This window comes from Chelonia mydas, chromosome 3, assembly GCF_015237465.2.
Source record: "Chelonia mydas isolate rCheMyd1 chromosome 3, rCheMyd1.pri.v2, whole genome shotgun sequence".
NCBI classification, from domain to species: domain Eukaryota; kingdom Metazoa; phylum Chordata; order Testudines; family Cheloniidae; genus Chelonia; species Chelonia mydas.
This window is the reverse complement of record NC_057851.1, coordinates 9121760-9136953: the sequence shown is the minus strand read 5'-3', so window position 1 is coordinate 9136953 and position 15194 is coordinate 9121760. Positions and strand designations below refer to the sequence as shown.

The 15194-nt window shown below is 49.0% G+C and overlaps 1 protein-coding gene across 2 annotated transcripts in view; it reads right to left on the bottom strand.

Moving 5' to 3' along the window:
- The window catches only part of BLK (BLK proto-oncogene, Src family tyrosine kinase), a 150753-nt gene extending 142345 nt beyond the window's left edge, over positions 1 to 8408 (bottom strand). Inside the window, exon 1 of one of the 2 annotated variants that reach the window (XM_043542111.1) lies at positions 8105 to 8408. The gene's annotated coding sequence lies outside the window, so the exon portion shown is untranslated. The remainder of the gene's footprint in view (positions 1 to 8104) is intronic. The other variant, XM_043542104.1, reaches the window with a different exon arrangement.
- Positions 8409 to 15194: the final 6786 nt, after the last annotated feature.

Here is a 15194-nt window from a genome sequence, read left to right as displayed (position 1 = left end):
CTGGTTCCAGCTATGTATTTGTCAGGCTACGTCTACGCTAGAAACCTCAAAGCACTGCTGCCGGAGTGCTTTGAAGTGTGAGTGTGGTCACGCGCAAGCGCTAGGGGAGAGCTCTCCCAGCGCTCCCGGTAATCCATCTCCATGAGGGGAATAGCTCCGAGCCCATCTACACTAGCGCTTTAAAGCGCTCAAACTTGCTGCCCTCGGGGGGGGGGTGGTGATTTTTCACACCCCGGTGCCAGCAAGTTAGAGCGCTATAAAACATAAGTCTAGACAAGCCCTCAGTGTTCGGTTGAGACCTAAGGGTCTTGGCGTGAGCTAGCACCTCATCTGCCAGTGTCACACGGTGATTAGTGTCAACACAGCCCCAATTTCTCACCCTGGGAGAGGCAGCGATTGTGGCCAATGTGTTCAAAGAGCTGGGGTTTTAATACGTTGCAGTGGAGCCATTTTTGCTGGCTTCAACTTCCACAAGGGTTTCAGTTTCTTTCCTGATTTAGGATTCTGTTCCTGGGGGAGAGGGAGGGATTTTTGCATCTGGACTAGTTCAACGACAAAGGGCAGAGTCAGCATGTTTTAGGATATTTACCCACCCTGCGTCTTCCCTGGAAAGCTACTTGGAACTGACGTCTGTTTCCCATCGGTGTTGTTTTCCCCTCCAGGAGGTGTGCCGGTTTGTAGTAGCAGAGTTGATGGCGAGAGCGTGGCGTTGGGTTCGTTATTGTGAGGGTTTCTTGTGAGCACTGGGCTGAGCACACTGTTTTGTTGTAAGGTTGCCTGGGAGACCTGGGGAGAACACACTGATTTGTCATTGCATGCTTTGTTGTGTGCATCCGGTTTGCACTCGTAGGGTTGCTCATAAGTATTAGGCTCTGCACTTTAGCTAGGGTTTCTCTGCATGTTGGACAGCGGAGGGCAAGGCGTGAAGGTGTCTCTTAAAGGGCAAAGCCCCTAAATCTCTCCTCCAGAGAGGGCTGAATCTCCCTCATGCTTCCCCAGCCACAGTAGGTGCTGCCTTGGGGAGAGATGCATTATGGGAAGAACAAAGTTGCTCCCTTTAAAATCTGCGAACCAGACAAAAAGAGAGAATTTCAGAGAGGTGCCAGCAGCAAATAAAGGGGGGGCAAGGGAGTGAGACACAGCTCAGGGGCTGTCAGTCTGGTTGCCATGGATTTCCTGCTACTCAGCTGCGTCCCATCTCTGTCTGGCGTGTGGGATGGAGCGTGAGAGTTAGAACCAAATGGGAGTCGCACTTGTGGAGAATTCATGCCTTTGCCCTGGCTCACTATGATTACATCAGCCTGTGGGCCTGAGAGACACACCGGCTCACAGAGCCAGCGCGAGCCAGGGCACAATAAACAAAGGAATAAGAAGGCCAGGGACCCGGTCTCCACTCCAGGAGACACCGGCCCTTCAGGGCCGGTTCACTTGCTTCTCTCCTGTCTCTCAGCATCGGCGCACACGCTTGCAGATGTGGTCCGTGGTGTCTCCGGAACACTCTCCACACCCCGTCATGCAAGTCACATTGTCTGATGATGAAGCATGGAGGCATCAGCCAGAGAGGAGCCGCGCTGCATGGCAATTAGCCGCTGCTGTGCATGGTGAAACCGGCCTTCTGATTAGCCGCAGCCACTGTGCGCTGCAGGGGTACACACACCCAGCAACGACACCTTGCTCTTCGGGGCCAGTCCGATGGCCAGTGAAGTCAATGGGATAGAATCATAGAAGATTAGGGTTGGAAGAGACCTCAGGGGGTCGTCTAGTCCAATCCCCTGCTCAAAGCAGGACCAACCCCAACTAAATCATCCCAGCCAGGTCTTTGTCAAGCTGGGCCTTAACAACCTCTAAGGACGGAGATTCACATCCCCTGTGTGGTAGTTATGAATTATCCCCATTTTACAGGGGAAAACCAAGGCAGGGAAAAATGAAGTGACTTCCCCAAGGACACACAATGTGTCAGTATCAGGACCCTGAAATACAACCGAGAACTCCTGACGCCCAGTCCAGTGCTCCAACCACTATGTAACACTTCCCCTCCTGCTGGTGGGGTTAGGCAGTCATAGAATTGGAGGCCAGAAGGGGCTAGTCTGACCTCCTGCATATCACAGACCACTAAACCCCACCAAGGGCCCCCAGGATTGAGACCAATCACCTGGCTTAGATGAAAGTATTACAGCCCTCAGGACACTAAACTACTGTGTGCCACAGACAGAGAATAGGCAGGACCGAGGTGCACCAATGATCCATTATATCTTCCATCCATCTTATCTGGCAACAAGAATTCAAGCTGCAGAGGAGTAGCAGAGAGGGGACATGAACACAAAGAAGGAGCATCAGCCATCAAGCCTGGATGTCAGTTTATAGCAGTGGCCCCCAAACTTTTCAGGGTGGTGCCTCCCCATAACCCTGTACGCAACCCCCACCAGCCAGGGCCTGGAGTGAGGCTGTGGTTCCAGGAGGGGTGGAGGAGTGACGCGAACAGGGGTAAGGGGGCCGAGGCTGTGGCCACAGCTCGGGGCAGGGCTGGGAGCAGAGCCCCGGCCGGGAGCTGAGGCCAGGAGCCGGGGCCCTGGATGTAGGGCTGGCAGCTGGGGCCAGCAGCCAGAGCCAGGGCCAGGAGCAGTGCTGGATGGCGCTTCCTCCCCACCCCCTGTTGGGGCTGGTTTGGGCCCCAGCCGTGCCTCCCCAAACGGTCCTCTGCACCCCCTAGGGATGTGCACTCCACAGTTTGGGGACCTCTGCTTTACAATGGTGGAAGGTTGTAGATAGGCTCCTGCCCCGTGGAGCTGGGCCCAACTCCCTGCTCGGGGCATTGTGACCTGGCTCCCAGGCTCCCGGCACCACTCACTCATGACGTCCCGATGGAGGGGTGGCTGGGCCAAACCTGAGTGGCACTGGGAGGCCGTGCGCCGGGTCGCAAGGCCTGGAGCAGGGAGCTGGGCCCAGTCCCATGGGTCAGGAGATGTTGCTGCGGCATGATGTGCAGCGAGTCCCTCCCCCTCACGAATTCAGACCCTGAGTGCGTTGCAAAAAAAGACAGAACTCAGTTGGCCTCAGTAAAAACGCTGGGAACCACGGCCGCAATGCAGCCACCCGCTCCTGGGCTTGCCACAGGGGTCACCAGGAGGAATCCTGCAGCCTGCGTTAAGCAGGACGTCAGACTGGGTCCCAATGGCTCCTCACAGCCTTGAAAGCGCTGACTATGAAAACCCCACCAGCAGGGGGCGCAAGTTGGTGATGGCTGGGATGCCCTTTAGGTGTGTCCTAATGGCCTGTCCATCAGGCCACGCTACGTCATGCAGAGCCCAGCTGATGTCTGGGCCTGTTTCCCACACAAACTCTTAAGTGCTGTATTAACCCCTTCTGAAATTCTGCACCCATCATTGCAGGGAATGGGGTACACAAGACATTGTGTTATTAGTTTGAGGCAATGGAGGGCGGTTACTATACACTTTGGGCTGAATCTCTTTTCACTTACACAGCTGTAAATCAGAAATCATTGAATTCAAAGGCATTTCTGGTGCGAATGAGGGGGATCAGGTCCTGTATGTTTGCTGCAGGGTAGCATGATATCTGATATCCCCTCCATGGCAGAGAAATGTAGTGAGAAACCACAGACTCATCTCTACCGCGCTCCAGTCTGGATCTGGCAGAAACACGTTTAGCTATCGCCCTTGTGGTTGTTACTATCGATCACGTTGGGGCAGCAGTTTGCTGCCCAGTGAAGACAGGGCCGAACCCTGGGATAATAACCTATTTTTCAAAACATCACCATTGACACTTGAGGCAAAGCAGAAGCTGATGTCAACAGGCTTTGGACCAAGCCCTTGACTAAGGTGAATGAGGGTGCCAGGCTGCTCCAGCCAGAGAATGGGAGGGTGTCATATAAACGGATACTTCCCCTGCTCGTTTCCAAAGGCTGATGGCACGCAAAAGGAGCACATAAACCTGGCAAGAAAGAGAGGCCCGAGGGGTTGCGGGGGGATACATGCAGGTGGCAGCAGTGCCAGTCAGAGGGTAGGCTTGGTAACACAAGGGCTTCTCATTCCCAGACTCCTGCCAGCTGACCATGCTGTGGGGGGCTTGCTTGGCGTCTGGAGACAGTGGATGACTGGCAGAGGGAATGACAGCTGGAAGGGGGTGCCAGCTGATTATACAGCAGACAGTGCCAAGATCAAGCATGAGGAAAGGTAATCAGTGATGAAAGGACTTGACGCTTCATGCGCTGGAATAAAGGGATTATAATTTATTAAGGACCTGCCAAAAAGTATTAATTGGCCTCGGACACATAAAAAGACTTCAGTCTGAGGCTATTCTTCTGTGCAATTAAATGTATCTAAGGCCCCTACTCTCTGTGTGTGTAACGATAACTAGGCTTGGAAGGATTAGACTTAATCGGTAAATGTCAGTAAACACTGATTTCTCCGCACACACACAAACTGAGGAAAAAATGTTCCATCGATATTAATCGAAATGTACCAACGGCAAAGAAAGAAAAACGCTGCTTGAGAACATCTAGAGTTTGATTTAAGGATATTTACTTTGGATCTTTGGATAGGTGATGGTGTCAACTTGCGTTTTCATGGTTATAAAACTTTCCCTTTTCACTTCTCAATATCTACTGTCATTAAATAATCACTGTCTGGCCCCCCATTGTCTGACCCCCCTTCTCCATAATTTCCCATAACTATGAAAATATCAATGGACACAAATAAAAAATATCTTAAAAATCAACATCAATATTAGCCAATAAAAGTATTTTAAAAATTGAATCCTGCCAAGCCTAACTATCACATCTTTGTTTTTATTGTCTTTTTAGAGTAAATACAGAGGGGCATGAACCCAGACTTCAGATCTGAACATGCCTGGACTCTCAGCGGGTACAAGGACACTCAATCCAAATCCAGAATCAGATCCACATTTTCCAAATGCAGCTGTGAAATGGATCATCATTGCCACACTGTTACCTTGCAACCCTCAGTCTGTTTGTTGTATCCACTTGTTATAGTTATTTTTTCATATTACCCTAGTGCCTAGAAGCCCTGTGCAATAGATCAAGACCCCTTTGTGCTTGGCTGTTGCTTCTCATCTTATACTGAGCCTGGCAGCTCTTTGGAGCAGGGCCTGTCTGGGTGTTATAAGTGTACAGTGCCTAGCACAATGGGATTCTGATCTCAGACTGCATCCTCTAGGCACTACTGCAATAAATTAATACGTCCCTCGGCCCTCGCTGCTTCCAGCAGCTCCCATTGGCCTGGACCAGCGAACCACGGCCACTGGGAGCCGCAATCGGTCGAAACGGCGGACGCGGCAGGTAAACAAACCGGCCTGGCCCGCCAGGGGCTTTCCCTGTACAAGTGGTGGAACAAGTTTGGGAACCACTGAACTAAAGGCATGTTTCCAACGATTCAAAAATCTGTATCCAGAGCCAAACAATTACCAAAGACAAACTATTTCATCTCCCAGAGCAGCCCTGCGAGGGAGCTGACTAATACTTGTACCATCATGTTACAGAAATGGAAACTGAGGCACAGAGTGATTAAACAAGCACAAGGCCACGCATCCAGTCGGAATGGAAATTAGAACTCTGCCTGCTATGCCCTCACTCGCTAGAGACCAGGCCACCTCTCTAGAGGGCTGGTGCAAAGGAAAATCAACAGATAGACATGAGAAATAACTGGAGACTGTAGCAGGGGAGAGAGTGGGGAGGGTTTGTATGCTGGGAATTCGGGTCCCCTTTGAGGGTGCGTGCTCTATTGCTGGGAGCTAGCTCTTAAAGTATATTTCCTTCTCAATGTGCAACCCCCGTCAATTCTCTGCACCTCTCAGCTCTTTGCCAAGCCTTAGACCAGACATCCTAGGCCCACGGCACCTTCGCAGGTTTGACCTGTTATTCAGGTAGGTCTGACTCCTGCAGACAGTCACCGCTCCTGCCAGTGCCAGGCAATCATTCAGGTGGCAATTATGTCCCCTGTATAATGACACAGTCTCCCACACAATCAGGCTGCTCCTTTCAAAGGCAAGGGGAGTTTTATCCCAGAGGTCAGTGGGTGCAGGACCTGGCCTTGAGAGATCACCTCTGCAGGTCGTTTTTTGCGGTGTGCTGTGCCACGGTCCAAAGGTACTACGGCACCATTGTCTTTTCTCTGCATCTGGCTTCTCTTACGCAGCACAGAGCACGTGTATGCCTCACTTATCTGCTCTGTTGCTCAGCATGGACCTGAGCCAAGGCCCACTGAAGTCAAGGGAAAAAAAAGCCCATTGATTTCAACGGGGTTTGGGCCAGGCTCTCCAGTTGCAACTGCAATGTCTGTGCGTTATACTACAGGACACACGGCAGTCTCAGAAATCTGCAAACTCCACCCTGCAGCCCAGCTGTCACATTGCAATGTCCATCAGCAACGCTCCCAGGAAAGGAAGGTCAGAGAGAGGGAGGTTGTTATAAGAGGACCCAGCAGGGAAGGAGATAGACAGACACAGAGGGAGTAAGAAACGCAGCTGTTTGCTGGGGAGACGTTATTCTGCTGGCAGCATGGTAGAAACTAACACAAAAATGAAGCTTTGCACTGGGGAGAGGGGAATGAGTGCCCAAACGTTTAAAGGGACAGGACATCACAGAGGTGCCTTAATTCACAACAGCGCTACACAATGGCTTGGGACAGGATTTAAAGAACAGCTGTTTCAAACTGGGGAATTTAGGGAGGCAGAGTAATTATCCGAACTGGACTCTAACCGGTACATTGGTTGTAACGCCCTGATGTTAAGAACTGGGAAACTTCGGACTTATTTTGATGAAAGAATATGTGTGATTCAATTTCCCCCCTCACTTTAGTAGTGTTACCTGGTGGGAGTGAAGGGGTTAACTTCTTTCTTGAAACAAGACAAGTGGAGTGATTGAGAGGAAGTCACCTGAGGCATAGAACTACCAGGAACTAACATCTCTAGGGGGTAACAAATGCAAATCTGGAGACAGGAAAATCAGTCTGCAGAAGTTCCACCCTTGTGGGTGGAAATTTCAAAAACTTGATTAGACTGGATTCAAGAGGCCACACAGACAAAGATCTGAGAACTGTATAAAGTGGACAGCTGGATAGAGGGGGAATCATGCTCCCTGACACCAAGAATTGACATGACACTAGGGGGACAGATCCTGCTGGAATGGTTTGAAGAACTCTAAAGGGCCCCAGGTCTCCATGTGGAAGATGGGTGGCACCTGATAGGGCAGGCTTGCACATAGGTAGATTTGGAAGGATTAGATTTTGTATTGGTAAATGTCAATTTCACCACACACACACAAACCAACCAAAAAATATTTCCATCAATAATACTCAAAATGTACGGACAGGCACAGTACAAAAAATGTGGACTGAGAATTATTAGAGCCAAAATCCAATGATTTCGCCTTTTCAGTTAGGCTTGTTAGAAACGGTAGCAAATGAATACATAGCTAGTGAACAAATAGTAAAAACAGATGGGACTGGTTGATTTAAGAGTATTTACTTTGTCTGTTTTGACAGGTGGTGTTGATAATTTCTGGTTTAACAATTTAGAAAGCTTTAGCTTTTTTCAGAAAGAAAAGGAGGACTTGTGGCACCTTAGAGACTAACAAATTTATTTGAGCGTAAGCTTTTGTGAGCTACAGCTCACTTCATCGAAAGCTTATGCTCAAATAAATTTGTTAGTCTCTAAGGTGCCACAAGTCCTCCTTTTCTTTCTGCGAATACTGACTAACACGGCTGCTTCTCTGAAACCTTTAACTTTTTTGTATCTCAGCATCTGCTGTTATTAAATTATTGTCCAACACCTTCCCATAATGTTCCGCAACCATGACAATTTAAATCAATAACATTTGTAAAGGCTTAAAATAAACATTAATATTGTTCACTGAAATTATATATATATAAAATAATTTTGCTAAGCATGGCACATTTACTTGGGACAAAATCATTACAGAGAAAACAGTCTTGAGAACAATAAAGAGTTGTTTCACCTGTTACCCACCCAATCTTTCTGGTGTTCATGTACTGTGTGATGCTGGATAAATTGCTTCAGCTATGTGGGCCCCATTACTCCTATCTGTAAAATGGGATTATAACAGACCCACCTTCAGAAAGTGCTTTGAGCTCTGTAGATGACAGGTGGTAGATGTGCATATACATGCTTGCCAGATGTTCTCCCACTGGGATAAATGCAAAGGACCAGCCCAATGCACCATTAAAGGCATCATTTCCACCCTATTTTGAGGACTTGCGTGGGACACAATGCGGTGCACAGATGCAGATCCTCTCCGCAGGGGTGGATTTCACCCACTTAGTTTTTTTTCCTCCAGATTTGCTTCTCCCCACTCCCCCGCAGCTCATCTCACCCAGCTCACTGACAGTTGTTCCATCCAGTTCAGTTTCTTCTCTGGAACTTCCTCATCTGCAAGAGAAAGATAAGGTCACTCGTTTGAAACATATGCAAATGTTCCTCCTCTGGTCTCTGTTCAGAATAACATTGCCAGCAGCCCCTCGCTGAGCAGCTCTGGCAGTGCTGACATAGCCTTGGGGTCACAGAAAGTCTCTGCTTGATTTGGGAGACTCATTTCCTTTGCCCCAAACAGTCAAATTGATTTTGTCCTTCAGTTAGGGTGACCAGAGAGAAAGTGTGAAAAATCAGGACAGAGGGTGGGGGGTAATAGGCATCTACATAAGAAAAAGCCCTGAATATCGGGACTGTCCTTATAAACTCAGGACATCTGGTCACCCTACCTTAAGTTTTCTTGCACCATAGAACCAGGAGAGGGACACACACACAAACCCGCTCCCCCACCCCATGCAACCGGTTAGATCATCCAGTCTGTCCTCCCTCCGCAGAAATATGGAATAAATATAGAAAAGTAATAAATATAAAAATGATAGCAATCTTGCATCACACCTTCATTATTTAACGGCTCTTAGAGCTAAGGTCTTTACTAATTATTAATTGTTGTTCTTTATAGGCCTGACCCAAAGCCCTTGAGAGCCTTTTCATTGACTTCAGGATCAGGCCCTATGTAAAGTCCGCAGCAAGTAAGTATGTAAAATGGGGATAAACATGACAACAGCTCAGCTGCTGATGTGCTGAGTCTATGATGCTGACCAATATTATCCCATTATTTCCTTGTACTCCCCCGTCTGTCTGTATCCATCTGTCGTCTCATGGCTTCTATTTACAGTGTAAGCTCTGTGGGGCAGGGACCATCTTTTTGTTTTGTGTTTGTACAGCACCTAGCACAATGTCCTGGTCCATGACCTGGTCTATTTAGCTTAACAAAGAGAAAGTGGTGACTTGATTCCAGTCTCTAAATACCTACCTGAGAAATGGCTATTTAATAATGGGCTCTTTAATTAGAAAAGAGCCCATTCAATTCTAACTGAAAAAAGTATAAACCAATCCAATGGCTGGAAGAGTTCTAATTTCCGTTCCTATTGGCTGCGTGGCCTTGTGCTTGTTTAATCACTCCGTGCTTCAGTTTCCATTTCCGTAAAATGGCATCCTCCTTGCAGCGTGACCTTGCATGTATGGTGCGAGTGAGGTCACACTGCATGAAGGACGCAGGGTTTGGGCTCCACCCCCAGGCTCCAGCTGCAGGGCCACGGGATCCAGCCCCAGCTGTGCAGCAGCGGGTGCCAGCCCGGGGTCACCATCCCCCACCCATCACCCCTGTCCCCCGCTGCGTCCTCTGGCCCTGGGTTTCGGCGGTGGGCACAAGATGGCGGCGGGCACAAGATGGTGGTAGCAGGCCCCTGGCCACTGGGCTGTGAGCTCTGGCCGGGGCCCCAGCCATGAGACGGTGGGTGCCAGTGCTGGCACTGGGCTTACCCCCCCTCCCACATACACACCTAGTGCTCCTGGCCCCTGCTGCGTCCTCTGGCCCGAGGTCCCGGGTGCAAGGCTACAGTCCCCGGGCTCATCCCTCCACTCCCCCCCATCACCTCTAGCCCCTGCTCCCATTGGCCGGGAATGGCAAACCGCGGCCACTGGGAGCTGCGGGCAGCTGTATCTGTGGACGATCGATGTAAACAAACTCTCTTGTGGCCCGCCAGCCGATTACCCTGACAGGCCATGTGCGGCCCACAAACTGCAGGTTGCCCACCACTGCTCAAGATATTCTTGCTATAAATGTCCAATCCCTTTTTTGAATCTTGCAAATTACTTGAACTCAGTGACTTCCTCCATGCCAAGGGTGCAATCCTGCAGTGTGCTGAGTCACCTCACCGTCCACTGAAGCCAACAGGAGCCGATGTTGTCCAGCACTTCAAGGGATCAGGCTTTACATACTTCCACAATATGGAATCTAATAAGAGTCATTGACCATTAAAAGGCCAGTTTCCCTCCCCTTTTAGGAGCATTGTCTGCTTGGACTGAATCAACTCAACTTCCAACCTACAGAAAGCAGCTATCATCCAAAGCTCCACCACAGAATGAGAGTTCAAAAACTCTATTGAACTCAGATTGGTGCAAAGGAAATATGCACCATCTTAAAGCCTGGTAACTTCCAGTTGCTAAGACACCGCCAGAGTTATCTTAACCAGATTAGCAAAATTTCCCAGACATTCAAAAGAAACTAACTTAAATGAAATTCTGCTCTGCAATAAAAGCTGCATGCAAAGCAGATTTGGTAGCTGGCTCTTTTGTTAACTTTATGTCTGATGAACATGAAGATGCTGCAAAGGATCGTGAGCCCCAGTGGCTCCTTTGAAGAAGAGGCAGGACTTGATCCTTTCTGAAAAGAGCTCCAACACCTTCTCTTTTTATCCATGAAGATGAAAAAAGACAGAGGCTGCACCCAATGTGAACCAGGGCCCATTATATATTAAAGTGGTTTTTGAAAGGTAAAACCTGCATTTCTGAGCTGATCTCTTGCTGAAAAGTGATATTATTCCCCCAAGGGTTAGTATTTAAACATGGATCACCACAGATTCTTCCAAGCATGACAGCCCAGCTTTAAAGCAATCGAAGCACGAACTGGAAGGATAATTGGATGGAGTGGTAAAGGGGAAAGATTCTCTAGGTCACGGGCAAACATGCAACAAATGTGGCTCAACATCCTTCCTTTCTGATGGCTCTTTGGAGTGTACCCTGTGTGGAATGAGTTCTAGGCCCTGTCCACCCTGGACCGAGCTGGTCAGAAAAATACCGATGACGCATTGTTTTTCATTGGAATTTGCAAATTCATCAAAATGGCAACATTTCACCGAGATGGTTCAATTTTGAAAAGGCTCCAGTGGAGCTCAGGTAGGAAACCTGCTTGCTGGGAAACCTGTCTGGTTTCCAGCCAGCTGGCCCACTTCCTCAGCAGCCCACTACGCAGGCTGATGGGGAGCCTGGAAGCCCTGACTCCCAGTCTTGTCGCTCCTTGGCAGCCTTGGGTCCCAGAGATTCCAGGCTCCCAGCTCCTTAGTCTGCCTAGTGGACTAATGGGGAGCTGGGAGCCCTGGAAGTCCCAGCTCCAAAGCTCATGGCTCCAGGATAGCTTGGGCTCGCAGGGTGCGTGGCTCTAGGGCAGGCCCCCAGCAGTCTGCCGTGCGCTCTGCACCTTTTTATGGAGAATTTGGAAGCGTTTACTGTCATCCCAAACTCACATAAACCTGATTTTGAGCTAACAAACCCCTCCGTGAAGTGGAATGACCTTTCGCCAGGGTTTCCACTCACTGGTGTAGCTGTGCTGTTCCAAGCCCCTACTGTAGACACACCGTTTACTGATACACCGCAGGGCCCGAAGCTTACTAAGCTACATCGGTGGCTGAAATCCCAGTGTAGACAAGGCTGTGGTCTCTGTTTGGTCCCAAGTGTGTGAACATGAACATCCCAAAAAGCAGGTTCAAGCGTGCACTCACTGCTTCCTAGACAGTTCCATCAGAGCTAGACTGTGCTCTTCTTGTTCTCAACCAGGGGAACGAGGCCTCCTCACTCCCCGAAGCAGGACCTGCCTGGGTCTGGGGTGGAGCTCAGCCCCTGTTCTGCAGATATCCCTCCCGCAGAGCAACTGAGGGAGGAATGGGCTGTAGGTGGAACCTTGGCTCCCCTCCAATTTTCTAGACCAAATGCTTGGCCAGGCAGAATGGTAGCATCCTTTCAATGGCTGGGGTGACTCACTTCCCACTTCAAGAATGAAGGGGGCAGGGTGGGAATGGTGCCCCAAAGGGGTTGCGCCTAAGGGCATGATCTAGGTCACCAGAGAGACTAAGGACCAGACAGGCCTGGAGAGCAAATTGCTTTCTCCCCTCTAGAAGCAGTCCCTGCAGGTCAGGTCCAGGCCTGGTGGTGGGTGAGCTTACACTGCTGCAGTCCAATGCCCGGACCGAGGACTTGAGGCACCCACGCTGTCATTTCAGCAGCATGAAGAAAAGTGATGAAGATACACCAGTTCCCTCCTCTGGGTGTAAGAAAGTCCCACACAGTCCAGCTCTCAGTTAATACCCTGACGCCTCTGAGGTCAAAGATTATCCTGTGTGACAGACCTGCAGAGAGCGGAGAGCCCCAGGACAGCAACTTTTGTCCTGAGGCCCAGAAGCTCAGCAGCTCAAGACATCCCAGCAAGCGGTCAACGGACGCTATGCGCATCTCAAGACTTCACGAGGGGACTGCCGCTAAAGAATTCATTGCTTATATTTTGAAGGAAAAATCTTTGAGTGAATGAAAGTCCCATTAAAACGTGAGTCCAGATCCCAAAGGCAGCACTGAAAATCTCAACCTCGAAGATTTTCATTCAAACTATGTAATGGGATTTTCATTCACCCAAAGATTTTCATTCAAAATACAAGCAATGAATTCATGAAAAGAAGCCAAGCCATTACCATGACTTGCCATCTCAAATGGCTTCAACTGAGCTTCCCAATAATTCAAGAGCTTTACTCCTCACCCCTTATTTTGCCTCCCCTTTGAAGTATGATGCGATGTTATAGAACCAGTATCAATGAGACTGCAAGATCCTCAGGGCAGAGATCTTACCTGGAAAGGGTCATGCACAACAGAGCGCTATGTAAACAGCTGGGCTTTGGGCATCATTAACTTGAAGATGCCTGTGAAAGGAACAAACAAAGCACTAACCATGTATTCTAACAAAGGGGGCCAATTATCACAGAGGGCCTGTGGAGATAAATCTGACAGAGGTAGCTGCTGGAACAACTTTGGGAGATGGAGGATTTTTTTGACAAATTTCATTGGGAGGGAATAATTTGCCCTTTTTATTCAGTGCCACTCCACACCCACCTCTACCCTCAGATTTTTCCAGGGGGAAAAAAATAAAAAATAAACAAAAAAGTGGTGAGCCTGTCCTTCGGCTTTCTACTTGATCTAGCCGCGAAGCAGAAGGAAGTTTCTGAAGGAGAGTAGATGAGGCTGCTATGGACAAAGACCTCATCTGTTTAACAAGCTTTGACAAGCGCTGGCCATTAGCAAAAGGCAGAGGTGAAGAGTGAGTGTAGGAAAGGAGGGGCTGAGACTCCTTAGTTCTGGTCCCAGCTCTGTGCTTCCCGGCTTCCAAATGGTTTGGATGGATGAAAGTACTGATATTCTCAGAAGAGAGGTGGCAGAGAGGAGGCTGTGTGGTAGAGTAAATGGGGCCAGGGCCTAAGAGTCAGGACTCCTAGGTCTATTCCGAGCTCCACCAATGACTCTGTTTATGCTCTTGATCATGCCACTTAATTGCTCTGTGCCTTGGTTTCCCCATCTGTAAAATAGAGACAACATCACTGTGCTTGGAGACCTCCATAGAGCGCAAGTGCTAGTTATTATAGATGGTCCAGTTGTTCATCCTGGAAGGAGATATTCAGCAGCCATCATGTAGTCTCTGAAAACCACCAAAACAGCTGGCAAAGAAATCAGGGCATTAGTCTTATGCTCAGTTATTTTTTTAAATAAATATGTTTCTAACTTATTTTTTAAACAACCACCTGGGGCCTCAACAGAGGAGGTATCCCCTTAAATGTAAGCAGTCATCGGCACAGTGACACAGATGCCTGAAATAGCTGTGACCCCCTGATCTAGAAACTTAGCTTAGGAGCATCTGAGTGGATTATGCACCATGGAAATATGAATCATTTTGACTCCGCTCAGATTCACCAGATGGCTTCCTGAATACTTTCCTCAGCAGGACAGACACCTGTGAAAGCAGATCCTAATATGAAAGACGAGCCACTCTGCCAACTGACAATTTGGCTATTTTGAAACAAGGGTGAAATGCAGTGTGTGGGACATTTGGTGTTTGTTTGTGTTGGCTTCCAGTGCTGGTGATCACAGTTCACCCCATCCAGGAAGTAACTGGGATTGAAGTGGTATCTGCACCCTGAGCTGGCTCTCTGCACTGGGGTGAATTTCACCCATAGTGAAAATCCATCATCGGTCTCTTCTCTTTATCCTGCTTCTTAGGTACTTACTCAGAAATAAGAGCAATACACATAGAAGGACCAGGTCAGATCCTCAGCGGCATCACTCCATTGACTGCGCTGAAGCTATGCTGGTTTATCCCAGCTGAAAATCTGGTCCAACAGGAAGAAGAATTTTTTAATTTGGTGTATCCCCCACTTGTGGCAAGAAACATGCTGCAGCTACAGTTTGAAAAGATCTGGGTAATGTCATGGACGTTCAACGTTTGCAGGCTGGGGGCAAATAATAAGACGGGCAGGAGAAACCAAGCCTCATGACTGAAGGCGTGAACTGATCTGCCTTTCGGGATCTGGAAGATTTGTTTTCAAATCTCCGTTAGGCAGGATTTCTTACCTGGCCTGGGGCATTATATGGGAGTTTCACCCCTGTCGGAAGCATAAGCTCTGATGAGTAAAGTGAACAAACACCCTGCTTTTTTCCCCGGCCTGTCCTGTTTCTCATCAATCGAACCAGAAATCCACAGCCCAGCCATGGAACACGGAGGTCTTTCCATTTACGCTCATAACACTCCCTCTGCTCTGGGAAGCCGTTCGCTCCAGCCCCAGGGACAGCAGCATTTCTAAGGAGGCCCATGCCAATAGAACCAACCCAGGAGAAAAGGAAAGGGGTCTTCAATAGGTGGAGAGTGACAGGGGTCCTTATTTTTCCTATTGGCCACCTTAGCTATGGGCCTCTCCGGAAAACAGGAGAGAGGACTGGATAGACAGGTGATCTGCCCCAGTCTGACTGTTCCTATGGGCCTGGGCCTGAGCCTGAGCCTGTTACCATTCCCACCAGGGGCA